This window comes from Scylla paramamosain, chromosome 21, assembly GCF_035594125.1.
Source record: "Scylla paramamosain isolate STU-SP2022 chromosome 21, ASM3559412v1, whole genome shotgun sequence".
Lineage (NCBI taxonomy): Eukaryota > Metazoa > Arthropoda > Malacostraca > Decapoda > Portunidae > Scylla > Scylla paramamosain.
The window spans coordinates 19,448,042-19,458,266 of NC_087171.1; the positions used below are offsets into that span (position 1 = coordinate 19,448,042).

Below are 10,225 nucleotides of genomic sequence, written 5' to 3' on the forward strand. Positions count from 1 at the left end.
CATATAAATTTTGCCTTACCAATTGCTAATATAAGTAATAAATGGAGAGAGAGAGAGAGAGAGAGAGAGAGAGAGAGAGAGAGAGAGAGAGAGAGAGAGAGAGAGAGAGAGAGAGAGAGAGAGAGAGAGAGAGAGAGAGAGAGAGAGAGAGAGAGAGAGAGACGCAAGAATGAACCCTTTAACAATACGTCCGAAGTTTTAATGGAAATTTTGCAATTCTTGAGGAAGGTCTCTCTGCGCGGAGTCTTCCCTCGAGGCGCAGGCACTGGCGAGGTAATAAAGACGCCATATAGACGCCAAAGTGCTTGCTGATAAACTAATTCACCACCAGACACGGAAATAGAAACTCACCGGAAAGTTTGGCGTCATTGGTGAACTGAATGCTTCTGTGGTAAAAGAGTGGCGTGTTTTTTTTTTTTTTTTTTTGCAGCCATGCGTAGGTCCAACACGCTACTGTGCACGTAGAAAAACACCAGAGGAAGGCACTGAACCACGACCACCTGAAAGGAAAAATATGGTTAAAGTCAGGAGTGATTCGTACATGTTTCAATTTTGTAAAGCAGTAATAGGAGAAAAGCCTCAATGGATGGAAGATATGTAGATACGTAAGTTATCATCACTGAGTCTCCCCAAGTGACAGTTCAAATATAACAACAGCTCTTCTCTTTACATGAGCGAAACAAACCTTCCTTACTTTATAACGAATACTTTTTTTTATACATCACCTTACATTATACATATAGAACGCTATCTAACAACCATGTATACACTCCCAAGCAAAGAAAAGAGGATGTGTGTGTGGGAAAATGGTAATATCTTGTATGACTGAGACTTGGCACTGAATACATCGCCAAGCAAAATACCAGCTACAAATGAGATTCCTTATGTAAGAAGGATTCTGGCTGCAGACAACAAGGTGAAAAAGAGCACAATGAAGATGCCAGTCCCCCAAAAAAGTGTCTTGAGATGTCATGTGTGAGATGAATTAATGAGTAAGGAGTAGCTGGATGAGAGACTTCTGTGGAAACCGGAGTAGCTTGCTGGAGAGAGAGAAGATCAAGGCGTATTGAACTGGTGTGATCATATTGAAAGAATGCAGGAGAATCAGGGGAAAAGATGGATCTGCATCAGGTGACAGAGCAAGGCAGGCCGGGAAGGGATGGACAGATGGGAAGGAGTCAAGTCACAGAGCCTCAAGCATTCATGAGAGGGTGAATAAGACAGTAAGTCAGCGTGATGTGGTTTTCAGGAAAGCAACCCACCTCTGAGACTGGGACACTGGCCAGAATGAAGTGCAGGGGATGATCTGGTGGCGCTGGGATCTGACTCAGGAGGGCCTTAGTGACAAATTTAAAGGAAAAAAGATAAATTATTTCAGACATTTGCCAGAAAAAAAGGAAAAATAATAATCATACAGTTTATACGGTATGTGCGTGTGTGTGTAGAATTACGTTTATGTACATACCTCCTATAAACAAACAAGCATGCACATACGTATTATGAAAACATTTGAAGAAATCTGAAAAAAAAAGTTAAAAATTATAATAAATGCAAAACGTGGTAAGAGGATGGACGTGAGGAAGAGAAAAATGTGATAATGTATGTAGGAGGGTAATTATTTTTATATTTTCTATTTTTGACTAGTTTTAAGTTTAATAATTTAATAAAATCTTACATTTGTAAATTCCTCTGGTTTACTTTGTTAGGTATTCTAATTCAATACTCAGCCTTTCCTGCTGTGTCCACCCACTTACCTGGGAAAAGGCTGGTTTTCATTTATTGGCTCCCTTTATTGCTCTATCATCTCAATACTCCAAACTTTTGTGTATCAATAACTGCGGGAAAAATACAAGCGTTTCCATGGTAAATTAAACTTTTATGTGTTGACTAGTGGCTTGCGATTGATTGCGAGTCAGAGATTCACTAGAGCGCGTCTCACAGAAGTGTTTTTAAAATTAAATATTTTACGAGGATATCCTGAAGAATCACAAAGATACACCTTTAGGAAGAGAGTGACAGGCGTGACCAGACCTTCCTCAATAGCCACGTACAAAATGATGATCAACTGTTAATGTTAACCTCGTAGCATTAGTCTGCCGTCTCAATTTGCAGCCGAAGAATTTTACAGTGAATTTATCCATGTAACTCTAACAGGCTAAAAATTATTGTTTATCGCCTGATCCACATATCAATTCAATACAAAAGAAACTCGTGTCAAAATACTCTTCTTCCATTAATTCTTACTCATATATTTACCAGTATAAATGATAACTTGCTCTCTGTAAGTGGAAGATACGAGAAAATTGTGTCACTTTAAATTCCTTCTTTACTGGCACTGTCCCGGCTTTACTACGCGTGAGTTGGCAGCATAAGGCATTCTTGACGTACGTAAGTCTCCTGCAACCCTTATCACAGTGAGCCACTTTGCATTCCGCTGATCTGGATACCAGGCACTTCTGGTATCATTAATCTACAGACGCTCTTATCCTTAAACATTTCCGTCTTCAAAGCTGATATTTCTATTCGTTCCTTCACTAACTTGGCGTAAAAAAGCGGTTTTCTATCAATTTTATCAACTTTTCATGACAATATCCCGCATACTCGTAATCTTTTAGACTTTTAGCTTCACTTCCTGCTTCTCTCCAGTCTCTCTTTGCCTCTCCTCATCCCTAACTCATCTATATCCGTCTTTCCCTGCTCTCTCTCTCTCCTTCCGTCACTCTTTCCTTTCATTTCTTCTCAATGTTTGAATGCATGTTCCTTTATTCTAGACACCTGTACGTTCCCCTCTAAGTGAACAACGTCTTACATAAATAGTGAGTGAAAGAGAACAAGTACGGAGAGCCAACAACATAAGCTGATTTCCGTTTTTTTTATTTTATTTATTTATTTATTTATTTATTTATTTATTTTTTTTTTGTAGTTTTGCATACATGATTCTTTCCGTCTTGGTGTGAAGCATCTGGGTAATACCACGCACACTGGAAAATTTATGCGAATCCGGAGTGAGTGAATTACTGCTCTTGTGAACGTCGTGGTGACATGCTTTCCTCATCTTCCAAGGTCTCGCAGCACAAGGCTTTCTTTCTTCGTGCTCATTCGTATTCCGTCCACCTTACTAATGCAGATGTTAGCCGGTATCTTTCATCTTTCATCCTGTTCAATAGTAATACTACGGAATTTTTCGCGGGTTTCTTTTTATACTTCCCATGAGCGGAGTATGAAAACATCTGCGTAACTTACATGGCCAGTCCGATTTTTATCCTTTTCTACTACATTTCTTTTTAGGGAGAGTTAAGTAAACAAGCACTTCATCCTATTCTCTTGGCATCGGTGTTTGGAGATCTACGACATGACCATCAAGGAATTAAAGTGCGTATTTGTTATTCAAGCACCTACACTCCAGTCACAGCCTCAGAAACACAGTACAGCCACAACATCTTTCGCTGGGTCCCCTTTAAATGTTTTTTTGTTTTACAGTTGTTCAGACACGCTATGAAGTATGCACAGAGAGAGAGAGGTTGGCGGGAGTCCAGTACCCACGAGACACCAGTGCGTGACAGACAGTTCACCTCTCCATTTTATTTATGTATAGTTTGAAATAAGTCAAATATTTAACTGAAACCTAAACTTCATAGTGCGCGTGTGTAAGAGTGAATAAGTCGCCATATAAATGTATGTACACATTGAAATGAAGATATACATTATTAAAACCGTAGTGAAAAGCCAAAATCTGCGAAATAAAAACTAAGAAGCAAAATTAATAAGTAAATAAGTAGATATATCGAGAGCTGAATTCACAGTTAAGTAAATATAAATAAACAAATAAACATACGTAAACAAATACACAAACTAATTAGTCAACTAATCAAAATCATAAAAAATAAAATATACGAAATTAAAGATCATGAACACACACAAAAAAATAAAGTGAATGATTCTGTGGCAATATTACTTTTAGTCGTTTTATGCTTTACCTCCATTCTATTGCATTCAGTAGCCATGTTTTGCAATTAATCACATCACTTCACTGAAATTTCATAGGGACATATCCTTTGCTGCACTGACACGTATCCTTGGCTTCACTGAAATGTATACCTTTGTTCAGCCTTTATGTTGGATGCTACAGCGCGTGTCAGGGAAACGGACATGCCTAGACACTCCTTGATCTCCTATCCTGCTCAACCCACACACACACACACACACACACACACGAAGTATCCCCAGCCCTGCTTCAGTCTGGAGAATGCTAATGGTACCAGGAAAAAAAACACGTCCCTGCATACTGAATGGCAGGCCTCGCGTCGCTGCCCACAAATCACATGTAGGTGTAAAATACGTCAGGTAAAAAATCTGCTCCACCGCCCGAGCAGAGATGAAAGGAGAGGAGGCCAGCAGGTTGGGTCCTCGTGCCAGGCGGAGTACGATTAGAAGCGTGGGTGTGCACATGAAACGCAGTCAGCGGATGGAAAAAAAAATAAAATAAAATAAAGTTTCATTGGGGAATTAATGCAATCAAATTAATTCAGCGAAGTGCAGCGTAGCGTTCACTCATTGCTCCCGAACATCACCAAACGCTGACCCAGTGAATGCGACAACTGGTAAAACGAGCAGATCACCAATTACTACCTCGCCCCCCCCTCTCCCCCCTATCCTTCATTCTCTCCCTCCCCGTCTCTCATTCTTTACCTTCAATATTACTGACACTGATTAAATTCCCCTCCCTCCAATCACAGACGTGTTTTGGTTATGGTGAGTCTTTTAAACCATCAAGGGCTGGGCGGCGCATCACTACATTAAGCGTAAATTGAGTGCTTGTGGTGAAGTGCCCTTACGTGGGGTACAATGCTGGGCGGTAAAGTAAACCTAAAAGGCATTATCGAGATGTGTCTTTAGCTGAGTAGCCTCACACACACACAGGACCAATTCAAGTACTCAAAAAAAAAAAAAAAAAAAAAAAAAAAAAAAAAAAAAAAAAAAAAAAAAATCCTTCAGTGTAACCCACACACGAATTGTATCAACTTAAATCCTTAACTTCCACCGTATATATATAACTAATTACGAAGCATATTTTCTAATGTCCTTATATCTTTTACTGTTCCCGTTACCACCAGGATATTTGGCATGAACGAAGCTGCTATTACAATGCTTGGTAAAGACAGCGGGAAGCAGCAGACAGTCCTAGCTTACAGTCATAGCTTAGTACTCACGGCATCAGAAATTGCATTAAAGTAATCCCGTTATGCCATTACATTATCTCAGTGATGCGTGTTTTTGCCACAACAATATCCCTGAATGTCCATAAACTTTCCTCATTACTGAAACATAAGCCGGTTACGGGAACACAAGCACGATTACTCACTTCATTATAGAGGCAACGATCACACTGACGGCTCAATGGTACAAGCACAGTTCTCTTTTTTCCGCCATCTGTGTCTGAGGCGCAGAATTCATTTACTTAGCGGCACGACAAGAGGTGGAGATGAGAGCGTGACATGCCTGATATATGTATTTAATGTGTACTGCCCTCTACAAGCAAGACCTTAAACTACTCCTTTGGATAAATAGGTATGCCTTGTTTGTACTTGTGTGTATTTCGTATAACTCTGTTTCTCGCATTTCGTATGACGCTAGAAATACTTTACGCTAACTAATTTACTAATTTGTTTCCCCGCGCTGGTAACATTACATTAAATAATATCCTCACTTTCAGGCTCAGAAGATCTCTCTTACTGATGTCTTCAAACGTGTAACCAGCAATTGTTATTTGATACTTAGTCTCACAATGTTTAATATATATAATGCCTTGCAGGAAATGTGAAAATGATAAGAGCCCATAAGTTATTACGACGAGTAGTGCCAGACATGCAGGAGCTGTGGCACCGAGGGAATGCATCATACTGCGGTGGAAAGCAGGATGTGACACTGTGGCGTCCTCGACGTGAAACAATGAGAAGTAAATCTGCAAGCTTGAGGCGACGGAAACAAAGAATTGAACACACACACACACACACACACACACACACACACACACACACTCTCTCTCTCTCTCTCTCTCTCTCTCTCTCTGACGTGCTTTTCTCTAAACGCTTCTATATGTGCGCGTCTGAAAAATAACACTATACACATAAGATTTTGGTCGTTCTCTTGTAATCCGCTTTCCTTGTAACAGTCTTCATTTAACAACAAAAAGGTTCTTCGAGGAAATCTATCAAAAATGAATATAACATTGAAGGAGACTCAGGACAAAGGAGGATATTGTGGCATTAAATTACTTGAACTAAATTGAACTTATCTTTTCGTTCATTATTTTTACGTCGTGACATTTTCTCTGTTTCCTCTCTTCTATTTTCTCCTGCAGTGCCTCCATTGTTACCGTTTCGTGAATAGTTTTCCTGTTCATATTTTCCCGCCTCTTTCTTGTTATTATTTCGTGGCTTACTGAAAAAAGAAAAAAAAAATCGTGTATATGTCACTAATATTTACGGTTCTTAAAACATCTTCACTATTCCCCGTCTTCTCTTCCCTTCCTTTTCTCCTCCTCACCAATTTTGTCTCTCCTTCACTCCATCCTCTTCTTCCCAAACCAGAACATTCATGCTTCGTATTTCGCTCTCTATTTTATTTGAAGCCCGTGGTTGGGAAAAGTTTACGCCCCTCAAAAGAAAAAAAAAAAAAGACAGATTTCTAAAACTAAATAAAAAAAAAAAAGCAATGTTGTTGAGGAAAAAAAGTAATGGCGTTGGGAAAAAATGGGGGGAAAAAACAGCAAGTGGACGCAGAGGACCAAACACACCTGATTCAAGGAGAGGTAAAAGTGTGTGTGTGTGTGTGTGTGTAGCTGCTATGTCTATCTGTTAATCTACCCTACTGTTTGTGTATTCATTTATCCATTACCTCTTTTTTCTCTACTTCTCTCTGCGCAATGTAAGTCTGAATGTCTGGATGTTTTTGTCTACATTTCTACTAGTATAGATTTCTCGTTATATGTTTTTGTCTTTCTATGTTTTTACCTGTTCGTATGTTTACCTGTCTGTCTGTCCGTCTGCCTGTCAGATTGCAGATACTTTGATTTCCCTGTTTGTATGCATGTTTGAATTTCCCCGATGGGTCTCTCAGTGAGTTACAACCAACTGGATTAAAATAGTGTAGGTTCGTGGTACATGAGATAAACACGAATACACATAAAGGAACAAGTGAATGCAACAGGTAAACGTCCCTATACAGCATTTGCAAAGGAATGACATCATAAATAACATACTGCAAGAAACTGTTAGGCACTGCAATTCCTACTGAAAAGAATTATGGGGTAAAAAAAAATATATATATACAACTGTGATTGAAAGAACTGCGGCCGGTAATATGTAACAATTAGCTACGTGAAAATGCAGCGGCCATCACGAAATGCAATGGTGTAATGAATCTGACTAGTCGTTACAATGTCAAGGATTTTAACGTGTCTGAGTGAAGGATACTAAATATTTCGCTAAGGGCGTTACTTTACTCTCTTGGAGGTTTTCCTATTCATATTTTCTCCTGATTTTGACTTCTATTACTACTAGTCCTGTTGTTGCTGCTGGTACTACTATAATTTTTAAGTACTATTGCTGCATAACTATCACCACCATCACTACTACTATACCACTACTATTGATGGAATACGGTACAGAATAGTTGCAATATAGCCATCGAGTCCACTGCTAGTCATCACCACCATCACTCCCATTGCTATTCATCACTCCCTATCACCACCACGAACACCACCACAAATCATCCCCCAATACCAGCCATCATCACCAAGCACCACCACCCATCACCACCCATCATTCACAAATCCCTCCCCATCACCATCCATCACCGCTTGGGGTTTTAATACAGCTCCTGGCTTCAGCAACTCCGTCTTCCTGGTATTCTGACACACTTAGCTGTCTCATGTCCGGGTTCTGATGCATGTTATTGGTGTTTTTACGAGTCTACGCCTATTTCAACAAGGATTCTGCAGCATCGGTGATTTATATCGATTTATAACCTGTGGCTTTTGAAAATCGTCCTCATGAAAGATCAAAACGTTTCAGTATTGCGATATTTTGTTTGTATTTATGTTCACTTCATGTACCACGAACCTACACTCTTTGGCATCAGTGGGAAAAAAAATGAAAATAAATTAAAGAAAACATAACATAAATTTTGAAGGCTTTGAAAGTAACCCTTAACCTTATGAGAGAGCAAGGGGTTTTCGAAATGAGCATTGGTGTTCATGCCAGATTCTGTAGAGCTTCTGCTTACCCATAATTCATGCTTTGAATATGATGAACGAACCTTTCGGACGCGTACCTAAACCTAAACATTCAACAAATTGCCTACTGCGGTAGAAAAGATAAGAAAAGAAAAGAAAAAATCACGTACCCAACAGTTCCTCTACAAAATGCAGAATACCTAACAGGCCTGCTTTTCCTCAATTACCGTAAAAGTGATGTGAATCTATAATTTGAATACGAGAAAAATGAGACATAAAAATCCCCAATTAGCCAATCCTACATTTATAGCACTTTCATGCTGACAAGAAATTATTCCAAGTCCCATTTTGCAAAGAACTTTATGCTGAAGACAAATGTGAGTGTTCTTTGGGTTCAGACTGAGTTTGTTCAGAGATTTGTGGATGGGGATGACGAATGGAAATGGACAGCAAGTTTTATGCAGAGAGTGCCACGTTTAGGCCTGATGGCTTCTTGCAGCTTCCCTTATTTTCTTTTGTTGTTATCACTGCTACTCAGAAAAGATACCATCGCCAGTTTCTCCTACACCATTCACTCCAGTCCTTCCATCTCTTATGATTCCCTGTCACTCATTGTCATTTCCCGCGTGAGTAAGTGACGGCTCCATGAATTATTTAAGAATATTTAAATAATGATGTAATAATGCGTTAACCCTGATGCTAGTGCTGGTGATGGTGGTGATGGTGATGATGGCGGTGGTAGTAGTAGTGGTTTTAGTAGTGGTAGTGGTAGTAGTAGTAGTAGTAGTAGTAGTAGTAGTAGTAGTAGTAGTAGTAATGGTGGTAGATATCAGCAAGAACATAATAATAATAATAATAATAACTAATAACAATTTAGATATAATTTGTGTCAATACAGAATAACGTCCGTCTCACCAGAAGATGAAGCACATAGAAGATGGACACAACAAACTGAACTGGGTTAGAAGGAAAAAACGGCGAAGGTAATGAACAGTAACCACGGAAATTTGCAAAACCAGATACCCGCTGTTCTTGATGAGGGTCTGTAATTAAAACGCGCATCCATCACCATATCGTAACTTGTGGGTAATTATCATACATACAGCTTGTCACCTTCCAAGTAATGCATGCTTGATGTAAGGCGAAAAATTGGCGTCTTTTCCTACTGCGTTATCTTTTTCCAACCATCCTGAAAGTCTAAGAAAGAAGAGGTTGGCATGCGCTTTACCAGATGTGGGAGAAGGTAGGAGGACCGATGCCTACCTTCTCCCAACAACTGGGAAGGCGCCTTGAAATCAGTGACAAGCTATGCCTAAGAGGCTTGCCACTGTATGATAATCACCGGCAAGTCCTGGTATGGTGATGAATGGGCACATTTACAACATACCCTTGTCAAGGAAAACAGCGAGCATTGGTTTTGCAACTTTCCGTGGTTACTATATATATTACAATGAAGTATACAGTTTTATTTTAAGAAAATAATCGTTCGCCTGTAGAGACAGTCATGATTCTGTAAATTCACGAATATTAACAGTAGATACAGTAGATACAGTACTTACCGAGTCTTTCAGCACGGGCAACAGTACAGCAGTCCTTTTCTGGCGATGAACACCTTACACTCCTGTTACTGTGCTTCACAGACTGCTGTCAGCTGGTGTCGTCAACACACGTGCACTTTTTTTCTTTTTCTTTTTCTTTTTTTTTTTTTTTTTGGAAACCGCATCTATTTAAATTTCTTAATTCGTGTAAAAAAAAAAAAAAAAAAAAAAAAAAATCGGGCAAAATCAGCTTTTATTTTATCGAAACATTATCCTTGGCTCCCGACGATTGGCATCTGTACCCGTGACGCCTCTCCTCAACTGTCATGTAATGATTACATCACGACTACCACACAAAGTCCCTGGCTGCCACTTAACAACCACATATTCGGGATATTGTCTGATGGACCCTCTAATCATTCAAAAATTTATATATCGTCTTTTTACGAGC

General features: G+C 39.4%; 1 long non-coding RNA gene across 2 annotated transcripts in view; it reads right to left on the reverse strand.

The window, feature by feature from the left end:
• Window positions 1–281: 281 nt before the first annotated feature.
• The window catches only part of LOC135111327 (uncharacterized), a 10,395-nt gene continuing 451 nt past the window's right edge, over window positions 282–10,225 (reverse strand). For both annotated transcript variants that reach the window (XR_010273703.1, XR_010273702.1), the window contains 2 exons: window positions 1,263–1,337; window positions 282–500 (listed from right to left, as the gene is read on the reverse strand). This is a non-coding gene — a long non-coding RNA (uncharacterized LOC135111327). The remainder of the gene's footprint in view (window positions 501–1,262; window positions 1,338–10,225) is intronic.